The 15,487-nt window shown below is 43.6% G+C and overlaps 1 long non-coding RNA gene across 2 annotated transcripts; it reads right to left on the minus strand.

The window, feature by feature from the left end:
- Positions 1-5,973: 5,973 nt before the first annotated feature.
- Positions 5,974-7,749, minus strand: LOC143178237 (uncharacterized). Of its 2 annotated transcripts, none has more exons than XR_013001747.1 (2): positions 7,643-7,749; positions 5,974-6,293 (listed from the first exon to the last, which is right to left on the minus strand). It is a non-coding gene; the product is annotated as an uncharacterized LOC143178237 (long non-coding RNA). The 2 variants fall into 2 exon arrangements; XR_013001746.1 differs by lacking the exon at positions 7,643-7,749 and adding an exon at positions 6,375-6,464.
- Positions 7,750-15,487: the final 7,738 nt, after the last annotated feature.

Genomic DNA, 15,487 nt, shown 5'->3' on the forward strand with positions numbered 1-15,487 from the left:
AAACTTTCGCCTGTTTGACTTCGACTTTCGTCTTGAACGCTCTTTATGTTTCACCGCGAGAACGTTCCCCTGGAAGTCTAAGCTCGATTAAAACTTACCATTTTGACTTCTGCACTGTCTATCCTCATAGATAGCTTGATTCAGTTTGTATCTAGGCAAATAATTAGAGACCATTCAATATTTCGAAGTTCTCGAAGGCAAGACAAATGAATTAACATAACTTTGAATTTAATTGAGACTGACTCTATTCTGAAAGGAATTAAACTCAGGATGAAGATCACGTCCCTAATAATTTAAGTACTAAAAAAAATTCATCTATTGTTTCCACAGTGTTTAAAGAAAATTACACTAAAAACACTGTATTGATAATTACTTTTATCATTCGTAGACAGAAAGGAAGAGCTCCATGGTGGAAAGCATTTTGAGATGCTGACAATTGTGTCGATATTTAATTTCCTGTTTGTCGGGTGCACTGCGAAACAAAGGGCGATTGTTACGAGCGAGCTAAATGTCCCTCTAATTAAGCAATGGATCGAACAGATCCTGTCACGGGGGATAAATCCCTGGCGAATCGATGAACCCAGGGTTGTGGTTCACCGTCAGCCCTACCGACCACTGGTAATGCTATTTACAACTGATTCGTAATTAGTGACGGATAAGGATTAATTCGCCGCGACGACGCGCTGACTCGCAAGAGGATCGAAGCGCTTACGTTCGGTCGATCAAAGGACGCGAACATTTAATTGGCTCGCGGCAGACTTTATCTGCCGATTTTCGCTTACACTCGTTGGTGAAACGGGATTAATGGTGTATCTCGTGGAGACTGAGTGGAATTATTCAAAATTAATTCGCGAGGCAACCAAGCTGAAGTGTCAGTGAATTTGTCGGGCTTTTTATTGAATCACGATTACAGACACTCGAGGAATCGTTTTTATTGCATGGTACGTAATTATGGATGATTGATCGCGCGATTTTTTATTCTGCGCCTCGGGAACACTTTTGGAAATTGAGTGAAGATTAAATAGGAAGTGGTTTAATTATATATTTAGGGGAGTAGGGGGATTCCCTGAAGGATGGAGGGGGAACAGAGGCGAGGTACTCGTGCAACACGGTTTTATTGATAAATTGATAACAGAAGAACGTTTAGCAATCGAGAGAAAGATGGCGCCACGAGTCGCTTGTCGGGCTGCCAGTTCGCTCTGTTCTTTCCCTTCTTTTCTTACCTAAGATAGAATAAAATATCATGAATAGTCAAACCAAGAATAGTATCGTGTAAAAAATCTAAAACAAAAATATATCATAATTTTTAGAGTGGGTGTATCTCATGCAATTAATCTTACAAATCATAATTCTTTTTTAAAAGCATTAAAAGCTGCGAATTCTCAAATCAATCTCTAATTTCTCAGAAAAATATGTTTTTAATTCCAAGAATGAACGTATAAAGAATCATTCATTAGACGAACACCTCATTAAGACCAGCTTAATGGGGGCTCTATTGCTAACCAGCCCACCTATGCCCGTCTGACCCGAATGATATGCTACGTCAAGTGTGATAATTAATCGCGCCGTACCTGGTATCTCCCACGAAAAATCGTCGTGTAATGCTCACGCCTTAATTTTCCCTAGATCGCATAGCTTCATTAGCATTGCACGCGATCCGAGAGATAACCAATCGTTGGGTTTACCGAGCTTCCGTTCTTCCCCTTGTCTCGATGCAATCGGGGCTTATCGTTTAATGCACGATCGAGATCGGGACGAGCGCGAAGGGAAAAAGTGAGGCGCCAGTCGCCGCGGGGAAGCGTGATAAGCGTTAATTTGCGTAGCCGCGACGCACCGCGTTCCCCGAACTTGAATTCGCCCGATTGAGACGACGATCGATCCGAGTCCCAGGTGAAAGTGATAAGGAATTTAATAAGCTGGAACGCTCGTGACCCTTTCCCATTCGCCACGCTAATCGCTCCCCAAGAATCACTCTTGCGCTCGGGACAAGGGGAGACACGCTTAAACGTCGAGGAGTGTTTTTCACGAAATTATCTGTTCACCCCTCTTTTCCCATCTTTCCACTTTTCTCTACCCTCAATTTGTACACGCACGAAGCCGTGAACAATTTTCCTTCTTAATGATCGCGTGAGATCCTCCCCCAAGAAAGTACGAACGATTTGCGCGAGGAAAAGGAAGATTAATTACTCGTTTAACCGAATTTAAGTCTTTTCCAATTATCGAGGGATTTCTTCCAAAAGTTCGGGCATTTTTCTTCAGCCAGTTCCAGAGATTCCCCAAGGTTAAGTGAGTGGTGCAATTAAGGAGTCGTAGGGGCGGGAACTCGGTGGTGGCAAATTAGCAGGGCCAAGGTGAGACTCGTTAATTAATTATGCATACCTTCTTTCCCTTTTTCGATTCGCTCCGCTCATAACCAGCCTCTTCCCCTCCCTGCCGCTGGAACAGAACGGTGTGCGGTGGGTAATTGGAAATCAATACCCGTATCCAGCCCTCGAAACATTCTTGCCTTGACGAAAAAGCGATCGTGACCCCTCTTTAGCCTCGAAGAAGCCCGCTCTTTCCGCTCGAGGAGCTGAGTCTCGCCTTACGGAACCAGCCCTCGTTATCTCTTTTTGCCTCACGCTGCTCGATCTTTCCTCGTGCCATCCACCCCTTCGTTTCTTTCGTTTCATCCCCCTTGCAATAGGCGCAGGAGTTCAGAGAAAGCTGGCAATCAAATTAATTCTTTCTCCGTGGCCGCGCGCTCAGGAACCTAGACTTCAAAGACATTTCTGAGATTCTTCGAGTCGGGGCAGCGAGGAAGTCGCGTCGCCTTTTCCGGATCGAATAAAGCCTTCACGGTCCCCTGCTCCAACCTCTGGTCTCGCTCCTCTTTTCAGAAAGTTACAGTCGATCTTTACGCGATCCGATTTCCTGGATCGTGCATCGCTGTTCGTTTATTGCTCGTTCCTCGTAGAAGAAGAGGTTCCAGCCGAGCTAAGGAAACATAGCTAGCTCTCGGTTTCTCTGCTTTTACGATCCCCAGCCCTTTACGGCGTAGCGGGGGGAGGAATTTACAACGCAAAAAAATTAATATGAATAAGTTCCGCAGATTTTTAGAAGCTCTCCGCTTTATAGTCCATTACTTCTTTCGTACCTCTTACGAGGCATGTTTCTTTACTACGTGCCGAGAGTTAGCTTTTAAAGCGACGGATTTTAGGGTCTGTTGCGAATCTTTTAGAGTGATTTCGGAGATGACGTATGTGATGCTGTGATTGATGTTGACTAGGACTGTCTGGTTTGATGGCGATTTGTGTCTTAGATTCTGAGTTCATTTATTCTTCGAGGTTACTTTACCATGCTGGCTTGGGAACGTGACTTCAAGAGGCCATCGAGCCAGGAGAAATTCGATGTCGTTCGGATGCACGCCGCATCGCGATGTTTTCGATCGAAAGTCGATCCCCGCGCTTCTCTCGGTTAATAGAATGAAAATCACGGCTTGGGGAGTGTCGTCACGTCGTTGCGGATCTCCACTGTCTAATAATGCTCCATTCTGTCACTGTATGTGTGGTAGAATGATGTATCACATTTTTTAGTCTTTATTGTACGATACAGAAGGCTGTGAAGTAAGGAGATATTGATAAATTACCTTGTCAAGTAGATTGTTATGGTAATTCATTGATCTCACACTTCGTTGAGTTATCTCACATGAAATGAAGTGTTAGAATATCAATACTACTATGTGCTACTATAAATTAAATTCCGTATACTAAAATTATGTATAATAACAAAGTGAACTTCAGAGATTCTCAAAGCAAGAACTACGGTCACCACCGCTGATTATACATAGTACAGTTCTGGCTTTTCTGATAATTTTCTTTCATCGATTATTAAAATCTTCGATCTAGGAATATTCTTCAGCTAAGAAAAAATGATTTTAAATGTAATACAAGGTATTTTTGTTATTCAGGTATGAGTAAGAGGTCGGAAAATAGAAAGCTAATCTGTCTGCACGAGTTCGCGTTAAGAGGAGCTTCACAGGGATTTTCCTAAGTACGAGATGCACATTTACTGTTCTCTGGATGACATAGCAGAAACTAATGTGAGTATATTAACAAATATTTTTACCTTTTATATATGGTAATCATAATGCTTCTCATAATTCTCCAAATATTGTATTACGAATTTCCATGACTTCTTTAGAGGTTTCAATACACTAAAAATCAGACATCGTCTATAATTGTCTTCTTTTTATCAAAATGTTCTTCACGCCCGAGAGAAATATCGTCCGCATCTATCTCGAATGCAATCCACCGTGTTACTCTGGTGCATTCGCGAGCGGTATGTATGCATCGAGTCGACACATGTGCTCCAATCACAGTTCGTATGTGTGTGCGTGCCATCGTTACTCCGTTAATACAACTACGATCCTTCAATATTGTCCCCCCATAGAATTGTTCATATAAGCTTGAAACCTACCAAGTCCAACCGAGTCCACTGAGGCTTTAATTCGATGCATTCGGAACAGCTGGATTCTCGTTATTTCGCTATGGATTAGATTCCACGTGGCATCAAAGGGAGCTTCCACAAATACATGTATTTCACATTCACGAAATCTGATACTCGCTTCGATCACGCGTTATCCAGCGTGCACTCTTCAAGCTGCAACCCCCAACGTCGCGACGTCAAGCCTGCTCGCATGTTCAGTTCGAATGTATTCTCTCGGAGCAAAGTTCGATGACTTAATAAGGGAGCGTATTCGGGGCAAGGATACGATCTAAACTTTTAGCTTCGTGATGAAATTTAGCAGACCTCGTAATTAAACTTATTAGAGAACTTCAGTGAACCTCGGGCTGCGACTTTGAAGAAAGTAAAAAAGGAAAGTAGATGTGAAATCCATCCTATCGTCAGGTAATTTTATTATTATCCTAGGACAAGGCTAAGGGAGATGTATTTTTACTCGGAGACGTCAGGAGGCGAAGCTCCGAGGGAAAAAGTGGATTAAAATCGGCCCGTTGATGCGCGGCCATTCCGCGCGTTTGCGTACACCATCGCGGCGTGTAATTACGTTTAAAAGCGTGCTTTGTCTGATTAAATTTGCACTGGCACGGATGTGTTCCACGCACGGCAACCGAGCAATTAATTATACGCGCCGAAAAGCAAGTCGTGAGGTGAACTCAGCGAGCCTCTGCAGATTCGAAAGTTGAGCTTGCGAGATTTCATTGTTCGTTTGTTTTCAATTAATCGAGTTGAAAGGCTTGCGAGGAGAGGAAGGGATAAGAGGCTGAGGAGAGTTCAAAATTCTGGAGTTAACCTTCTCAGGAGGAAAAGTTTCTTACGACTTCCAGTAACGCGAGCCAAACGTAGTTTGCTTCTTCTTATTGGCTTCCCGTTCTTTGCTGCGCTCCCTTCGTATCGACTTCCTACCTGTAACGTCATTTGAATATCGAGGAGCAAAACAATCGCATTTGCCTCGCACGGGATCCCAGTGCGCCAAGACGGCCAACTCTATTGCCTTTTTGCATAAACATAAGTAGGAAGAAATGTGCTCGAGTAACGGTCTAACTCGTGGCGAAGATTCTGCATTGTAGTTCACTGGAAAGGGAGGTATGGGGAAGAAAGAAGGCGATCGACTACGGAAATACTTCTTCGTCGATCGTGTGCAAAAAGGAACTGAATGGGGAAGTTTCGAGAGTAAAATACGAGGGATGATTTGAAATATTGTTGAAATTACACAGGAAACTTTCCTCATTTGCACTTGCTTCATCTTATCTCCATAGATCTAATTTCATGCACAGATGGTTTCATTTGGTTGTAACATACAGGCGCGAAGAGAACTTTGAAGATTTAAATGTTTGAAAACTTGAATAACCGAATATTTTGGAAGTTCAAATATTTGAAAATTTGAATATTCAAATATTTGAAACTTTTTACATTTCTGAATATTTAAATTTAAAAATTTTTAAATTGGAATACTTCACCATTTGAAAATTTCATAGGATTATCATTTGGTATTAGATTATTGTACAGTGTCAGGAGATTATATACATTAGTGTGAAGTTAATGTGTAGCTAGGTTAGAGTAGGTTAACTTCTCTGTGCCTATGTACATAGGCACTGCATAGAATCTGCATAATCAGAAAACTTTGAGATCAGATGTTTCGATCCCGGCGTCTTCGCTGTCACTCTGTCATGAGCAAGTTTCAGGTGGTGCACAGTTGCTTCTAATAAGCCCAGAACTTCCTTCCTTCCTTCCCAATTCTGCATATCACGTAGCAGAGAACTATTATACACATATTATGCCCCAACTTCTCCCTGAAAAACAGACAAATTTTTCTGACTAAGGACTTGCAATAAGAAGATCGCAAACTTGGGATAAACTCTGTAATTGTATACCACATCTCGGTTAAAAGTGATGTATACATGGAAGTTGGATCTCACACAGGGAACATCGAGATATATTTACATTTCTTAAGTTGACCACGCTCACACTCTTCATCCTTAGCCTCTCTTCGTTAATATTGGTTCTGTTATTTCGTGGGCACGATTAATTATTCCAAACTCTGTACAAGGTGTAATTAAAATGACATTTCCCTCTGAAAATGCTCGCGTGTGTAGTCACAATTAATACAGTCGATCGATCTAGGGTTCACACAGTAATGCATAGTAATGTACAGTGACTTCGTTACAAATACATGATTTCGGGAGGAACAGTCGACAGGTGATCAAGCATGAAATCGATGAAAACAATTGTTAGATTCTACGATACTTATCTCTAATTAGATCTATAGAATTTCCCAGGGGAAAGGTCAATACTGCAGGCTCTAAACAAAATTATTATAAACTAGGAATGGCAATATTTCACCGTTATCAAAAATTCCTTGTGACAATACTTTCAGAGCACTCACAATACCTTTTATACTCTTTTCTTAAAATAATTCCCCAAAATATTGACCTCACCATCTGGAACCTCTCTTATAATAAATCTCCCAGTCACTCGACGCAAGTACAGAATCGACCCATCCAATTCACGCTCTCGTATCAATCGATACACCTTAAAACAGGATCGTCGACGCGACCGAGCCACGTCTTCCACGAAAAGAAAAAACAATTTCCCCCAAGTCACCCCTTTCATTTGTTCTAATTCCATATCACAGTATTTGACGCTCAGCAAACATCCACGCGACGCGGCTAAACGATCGCGCGTTGAGATCCAGAGTGATTAACATGTGCATCCGTCTGCAAAGCCTACGAGTGCAAGCTGTCGGGTTCCGCGGAATTTCGGGAATCCGTGGCGCAGTTCAGTCGGTGCATTCGCATTCCTCCGAGGAAATTCCGAGGGTTGGTCGCGGCGGAATCGTGGTCAGAATTTCGAGTGTCCTGTAAACAGGAAAATTCCAGCGGCGCGGATTTTCCGTTTCCGGCACCGACGATCCGTCAGCCCGCGGATTAATTATGCCCCAATAACCAGCGGATTAATCGTTTAATTGGTGAACACGATACGCCCGAGGCGTCGAGGCTCGAACCGTTCGACTGGAACTCCGAAGGCTGATTGCATTTTATGGATTCAAATAAGTCCAACAATGTATCCTTGTGAATATTCATGCGATACCTCAAGAGGCACACTTTTTAATCGAAAAACATCCAACATGGAACTCTTCTACCTTTTCCTCTGTTCTCTTGAGGCTCCTCAGTCCCTTTGAAGAGAAGCTGGACAGGATTAAAAAGGTCCCTGGGTTCAGTTCCAAGTAGCCGTAAGAATCCAGCGTAGAAAAAGGGCTCCCCTTCGCGACGTACCTCAGCTCGTCACGTAATGTTTATTCAGGGGTATTTCTTGCGCTGCAAAGGTCGCCTGCACGTTCTACCGCGAAATTATTCCTTTGAGCACGTCTCGGCGACACGGTCCGCCACTTGCGCGCCGCGTTTTCGCGACTGTCGAATAGACAGCACCCGCTCCGAAGGATACTTTGTCACAGAAAGTGGGCGCGGTTTACTCCTGACCTATAAAAATCACGGAAACAGGAAACGTCTGGGAGGGGCGCAGTCGGTCACATAAATCTGCGGCTCTTACGTAACGCGTGAACTGGCATTTGAGAGCTCAGGTGGAGCAGCCAGAGGGTGGCTACGAAAAATTCTCATTTGCATCTGCGGGGGTGCAGACGATGATGAAAACGCAGGAGTGAGGAGCGGCGAATAATGGATGCTAGTTTACCAACGACTCGGCCTGAGGGATAAATAATTTCGAATGCGAAAAGTTCTCGAAACTACGCGAGCACGCGTCTTATCTCTCGAGGAACGTAAAGGAGTTTCGGCTGACTGTTTATGGGCAGTTTATGCGCTGGGTGTAGTCGAACGTCTTCAAGAATTCACGAGTATAGGGGTGTCAATTAGGAGAGACAGCGACGCTTTCAGAACTGACCTCCTGACCTTTGTCCTTGGACGAGATTTCATTAGGATCACCGACTGACAAATGTCCATCGGAAATCGATCGGCTTTCGGGAGCTTGTGTCCAAGGCTTCATTAAAAGCGTCGCGGATTGATAGTTTTACGCTGTTCTTGCCAAGTGAATCCCGCCAGGTTGCAAGGAGGCTATTATTCACAGGTCGTTACTTCCGCCAGTACATCACTCGTTACGTCTATGACAACATGTACAGTGCTACGAAATTTCTTTTCCTTCGATTTACTCGAGGAGAATAGGTATTCGATGTGAAGGATAAACGAGGCGAGAATGGAATTCTTCCCAGGACGAGGAAAGTCGACGTGGTGGTAGTTTTCCTTCTGAGCAATGGGAGCTTTCCTTCATAGCTGAGGTAACTCGGGAAGTCCTCGACGATACACTCTGCTAGCGTGAAATGATTTTATAACGCGCTACACCGACAGCTTACGATGAGCTTATCGGATCTGGCTCTTGGTTGTTGAAAAGATGACGAGGGTAGTTGTTTAGTAATCATGAGGGTAACTAATTTTTCTGTGGTAGATACTTAGTATTAATTCTGAGAGACCTAAGCTACTTCAATATTTGAGATCAACTGTAATTTCCTTCTAAAAAGATATAAAAAGTAATCTGATTTGTTTGTTGAAGGTCTCTGGAAGTTGAGAAATTTGAAAATTTGAATATCTGAAAATTTGAAAATTTAAAGACCTAGAAATTTAAAAATTCGAAAATTTTATTACAAGTTAAAGCGCTCATAGTATCTCCAATTGTCTGCCTTTGCAGGTAATTATTTCGAATCGATTGACAGCGTAGCTGAAACAAATCCCGCAGAATATTGAGGGTAAATCCCATACGAGTCTAGTATCATCTTTCCGTCTCGATTTTACGTACGCGGAACTCGGATTTCAATTTCCCCTAATTCCCCAGTCGCCTCGCGTGTCTGCGCGTCCAACAAAGCTACTTTCAATCTAGAGGCTCATCGATCAGCCACATAGCACGGAGTATTACCAGACTGTCGTGTTAAGCTCTGGCCAGATTGCCGTAGCGACTGATAACCGTGTAAAACTTTGGCAACAAAGTGGTGGATTCGTTGCTGGGCAAAAATTAAGTGGGTGGACGAGCGAAGTTTGCCGCGTGTAGCGATGATACCAAGAGGATGGCATTTGATTCGATTTTACACTGCTGCGAAGTCGGATCGAGCGGTTAACACTCCATTAGTGAGTTCCTAACGCAGTTCGCGTTAATCAGATCCGGGGCGTTGAAACCACGGGCTGGGAAACTGCGATCGGGTTGGCAGCTGTCGACAAACTGTGCAAACAGCTGTGGCGATAGAATGAACACGTTTTTCTGGGAGGGGAATTTTTTGGTACTTCAGTTTCTTGATTTTAGGGTGAATATATATTTCGACAGGCGTAGACGTTTCTGATGTTTCTGTGAATCTAATTAACAAGAACTTTTGTAGAGAATTAGTATGAAATAAATTTAATTAGTGAAAAACAGTTTTGTTTAAATTAGGAAAGTTGAGCTCAGTTTGCAAGTGAGCTCTGAGTTGAAAAGACAGGGTTCTTAGGTCCTCTTTCCTTCTTTTTCCACTTCCAACGCGCAGCAAGTAGAATCGTATCGTCCCATTCAGACAACGTTCGTGGAACGGAATAACAAGTGACAAATAAAGGTGTATGGTAATCAGGCGAACCTGATTATCCCTCAATCAGCATATGCATGATCCGAATCTCCGTAAGCCAGGACAATGTTGCTCTGAAAAGGGGTATCCTTTCCTGGATTAAATGAGTCTTCGCGTACATTGTTCGATCAATAATCGAGTGTTCGATAGAAGGAAGCTGATGAACCTTTCCTCTGCAAATATTTCCTCGGAACCAAAATCACTGGGGTTCGCCACTTAATTTACCGTGATTAGGAAAATGCTTGAGTTGCAATCTTTTCATTCTCTTTTATCGTATATTTCCCATGGTTTCTGCAAGCATTACAAAAAATGTTCAAATTTACCACTGAAAATAGATCTTGCATCCACCGGTTGAATCTCAACTACCTCCAAGAAGCCCCACATCAACTCAACCTCTGTTTCTCTTTTCAGTTTCCTCATTTCTCATATTCCACGTTTCCTATTTCCTTTATTAGCCCTCGAGTTCATAACTGAAATAGGAATTTGCGTTCTCTAATTGAACCGCAGCGATTCAGGAATCCTCAAGTCAAATCGACTATGATTTCACGGGCTTAGCTATTTGCTCAGCAGCTCTGCGATATCCACTGCTGTCCACACAGTCTTGTTCAATAGCTCAAGGGAGGATAACATTGCGACCTGTGCTCAGAAAAGTCGAGGGTGTTATCGCAGTTTGCTCATCCACTTAACGACCAGTTTTCATGATACACAGTGCTTCAAAGGGGCTGTCTATTTAAATAAATCTATTTAATTTATCTATTTAGTTTTTACAGGATTAAGAGGATAGATCCTTAAGAATCTAGGAACTAGATGGTCCAAATCTTCATTTTTTCTTAATAAATTGTTCGTTTTGGAACACTGTGTGCCGCAGCCTAATTCCAGACTACTACTTGATACCTTTCTGGTAGCGAAGCGCGAACGACATTGTTCTCGGGATGCCTAAGTAGTTCTGACCGCTGTTATCAGCCTTCCTCCTCGGAAACCGAATCTAGTCCGCCTCGCGCATTACAAAGTCGAAATGCAAAGCTCGCAGGGGGACTGCGGACGTCCGAGTTCCCTTCGATCGATATCTCGTACATTTCAGCCGGACATTGAAATTTCTCTGGGAAACGTGTTCCTGGGGAGACGTTCCCCGAATGGATTTCGAGTACAGAATCCATTCGAAGTAGAAGAAAAATTTCAAATATCAAAGCAGACTCGCAGATTCCCCTGAAATTCTATCTTCGACTCCTATATCTTCGAGCACTTTTCTCGCCCCTTGCTTTGTCTCCTACGTCTCTTTGAAAGGTTACGCGCTTAGGGGTAGTGAATAGAGCCGAGCAGACGTGCACGATTCACTTTCGCGATTATTATCGCCACGCGTTTCACAAGGATGCCCCGATAAGCGACGACAGTTCCTGAATACGAACGCAGAATCTGCGCGGGCGCTTAGAAATTCGATGAGAATAGACCTCGATGAGAACGGGAGCGTTCAACGCCACCAAATTTGCTCGGCTTATTACTCTACTGAATGGAACTGCTCTGCCATTTCGATGTAACCTCCTCGTTGACCTAGGCCATAATCGGAACGCGGACCAGACTTGCTTTAAGCGGCGGGGAAGTGGTGAACAACACTGGGCTGTTTTGTTCAGATGATCACGATTACTTTTATGTTAACTGGAACTATGATTGGAGACTCAGATACACAGTGAATCTCGATTAAATGCATCCTATTTTGAAAAGTATCTGTAGTACCGTTTTGTGGTGAACTTTCGAGCTGTTCCTGGTTCAGGAAGCGGAAACTGGTGCGACGAACCGTGCTCGAAACTGATTCGGATGTGGATTTAATCGTCGGTGAACCGTGGACCAGTTTTCGCTGTTCTCCGATTTGCTATTCGGATGGAGCTTTGTAATGAGAGATAATCAAAGCAATGATAATTTGTTTCTTCTTCAATTTTCTCTTCGTTGTATTTCTCTTGGACTCTTGTTTTTTGAGAATTTTTAAGAACCTTATTTTGAAATAAAAATCAGCTGATCCGACGTCCTAGACTTCTAAAATTAGATCTCTGATATGTCCCTCGACTTGACCTTCGATTTTTATGCACTCCCACATTTTATTTCCGACTAATATTGCGCATAGCACGCAATGTCACTGGGAAATGAAATTCTCGTTCGAGAAAGCTCTCCAGTAACTCTGGCGACGTAGAGGATCTTGAAAAATTATCAACATCGGTCATCACCACGCAAATCCGTATTTTGCAGGCTGTTAATCCTGCTTAGCACCCCTGAATCCGCTTTTCGACTTTCGCATTAAACGTGGTCCATTCCTCGAGGCAGAAAATTATAATTCAGCTTTGCAGTGACGAAGTATTTAATCACATGTTACGAGAATCGAATTTTCAAGATTAGAAGCATACATTTTTTATTTGTCTTTCGCCTTTTCTTAACTTTCATTGAAGTAACTCCAGTGCAACTTTTAATAACTCGTAATTTCCTCCTCAATCCTTTCATTCACGGTTTTGTTCCCTTTGCAAGCTTGGAAAGCAGTGCCCTTTGAAGTAATGAACGCTACGATCGAGTTAAAAATCCAAACACTGGGGGAAATGCCTCTTGCAGGGAATTTTCCTGTTTAACAGTCGCATAAGTCTGCATTCTCATGGAATATTCGATGGTATTAAATCCTACGCGCAAAGCTCGCGGACTTTAATTATTGACGCAAAGTCGAAGATCACCAACACCCTCGTGCATTACATTTGCCTTCGTAATCCCATAATTTGATTCAATAATTCAGTAATTCCAATTTCTGCGCGACCGAGTATCAGCCTCTCTCTGATCCAGGAGTATGCATAATCTGCATTCTGAATAAAACAGCAGTTTGAGAAAAAAAATGCAAGGGTTGATCCTCTGCTGAAAATTCTAGACTGTTTTTTGAGTTCATTAATTTTAGAAAAATTGTATTGTTATTGGATGTAGATTCACTTTCCATCTTAGAACTATTTAAAGGGTGAGATTTATTTTTTTCTCTGTTACTCACATTTTCGATAATACAACACTGTTTTCTCTATCAGCTTGTTAGCGAGTAGTGAGTTCATCGAGGAAACACTGTTTTACTATATCTAGATCAAAGTATGAACCAGCAAAGCTTCATACCAATTCTAAGCGAGCAATTTAAGCTCGGAGATCCTCGAAGGCTTCCGTTCGTTCCTCTTCCCTCGAATTACTCTTTCTTTTTAATCTGGAATAGAGTTTGACTCGGAATTACGCCGTTCTCCGTCTCGCTTTCAGCCATATAAAAGCGTCGCGATTAAACGTTCCGCCCTCGTAGTCCGCCGCCACGTAACGCCGTATCCGGGGACATTAAAATTTAAATGTGATTGCAGTTTCGTTTAACGAAATTAAATACGAATCCCGTGGCAGACGCCGTTTAACGACCGTAACGACGCGCGGACCAAGGTTGCGCCTCCTTTCCCGCGGCATTTTAACTTCGAACTCGGTGAATCGTCGTCCACACTGTGTTTCCCGCCAAGAGGACGCGTCTAACGCTATTACTCTCGACCGAATGCTTCTGGCAGGGGTCACCTATTCGCGTGAGGTCACCACCACTTGAATTTCGTCCAAAGTAAAAACAGAAAGCAAGTAGTCTGTCTTCCAGCGACTCCACGAAGCGAGCATCTAAAAATGCATATTTATAGAGGCTTGAAGTAATCGTTGAATCAGCGAAATATTTGCACTGCACATAGAGTAAACATTTTGCAGGGGCGGCAAACATCTCGAGCGTTCGAATTTTCTTGAGGCGAATTCAGCCTTCTTCCATGTTCTACCTTTCCCATTTCGCGGTACGTTAACGCAGTTACGTGGGGAAAATGAGGTCCGATGAACGGGTAGTGCTTCGGTTGGGATAGTTTCGATGTAACGCAGTTCCTAGGTCGGTCAGCGAGAACTTATGTGGGTGGTGTCGCGAAGTCCGCGCCGCTGGACTCGGATGAAAAATTGCGCAACGTGGGAGGCTTTAAAGCGATATTAGTAACATTATCGTGGCGATGTAGATGGTCATTCCAGGGCTCAGCGTTATGGGAACGGGCAGCGCGACAGAGGCCAGTCGATAGATAAACAACAGAGAAATAAGAAAGGTGATATTGCTTATCGTGATAGAAGCGAGCTCTGGAAAGCGTTTTATCGTTCCTCTGGCGATTCCTCGACCCGTTGTCCCTTTGCACGGGCAATTTTATTGCGGATAAGTCGCTGATACGGTCCTCTGAAACGCAAGCTGCAGCTTTGGGAAAGCTCGCGCGTGAAAAAACGCTAAACAGAATGACGCGAGGAAATCGAGTGAAATGGGCACGCAAAGGAAAATAATTCCATGGTTATGAAATTCCCGTCTCTATGATTGCTCGATGCACGCTCCCTCTTATATTCACCTTCACGCAATTAACGTTAATTCGTCGGTGTTTCCAGCCTCGCTTCTAGAACACTCGTTTGCTGTTCCTCTGTTCCGAGAAAGACTGCCGCGGAACAAGGCGCAGCCTTCGTCTCAGAGTTTCGCTGTGATTAACGACCAGCGCAACTTTGGACTTAATAAATAGGGGGCTCGACTAAAAGGGAGAACGAAAGGTAGCTCCCAGGGAGCGTGTAGGTACCCTAGGTAGACTGAGCTTCGAGAATGATTCACTGGCTTCCTCGAGCCATCCTACTTTTCCCCTCTGTTTCGCGATACAGTTTGCACAGGCGTTCAATAAATTTGAATAAAATCAGGGACTGAAGGATTTATGATCCTCATGGGTGGAGCTTTTAGAAAGTCTCGTAAGCTCGTTGCCAAGGAACTCCTCCTGAACGAATTATGAATGTTGCAGGCACCGAGGCTCTCTGCAGCGAGAGGGCTGACTATGGCTGACTGTATCTACTGTCGACATCCGCTGCGAACCGAGCGGTGTTTGTGTTCCTTCGATTCTATGTGTCTGCACGTCACCGTCGATGATCGACCGAGAAGGCGTCGCCGTTGGGAGTGGGTAAGACTGGAGATTATCTTAGCCACGATATTGCATCCCCTTCAGGGGGGATTAGCGTTTGACTCGACGCCCGCCGCTTCCTGCGCGCTTCCGACGCTTTCCTCGCGATCGATTCGACTGTATTTCAACCACGGTTCTAGCATCCACGATTTTTCTACGTTTTTAGTCGGTTAATTGACTGAGAGGCTCCCCAGCGAGCCAAAGCTACCTGCACCGATAGCTTTCGATATTTAACTTGCACTCGTCTGGTCTACGGTATCGAGGATATCTAATTTTCCCGATCACCAGCGCTCGGTTATCGCTGATACTAACACCGTACGGACTTAAATTGTCAAATAACGGTTCGACGTAGATAGCGTTGGCAACGTTTCCTGGAGAGGATTAGTACCGATTCCATGGGCGATAGCGAACT

This window comes from Calliopsis andreniformis, chromosome 4 (genome assembly GCF_051401765.1).
Source record: "Calliopsis andreniformis isolate RMS-2024a chromosome 4, iyCalAndr_principal, whole genome shotgun sequence".
Taxonomy (NCBI): Eukaryota; Metazoa; Arthropoda; class Insecta; order Hymenoptera; family Andrenidae; genus Calliopsis; species Calliopsis andreniformis.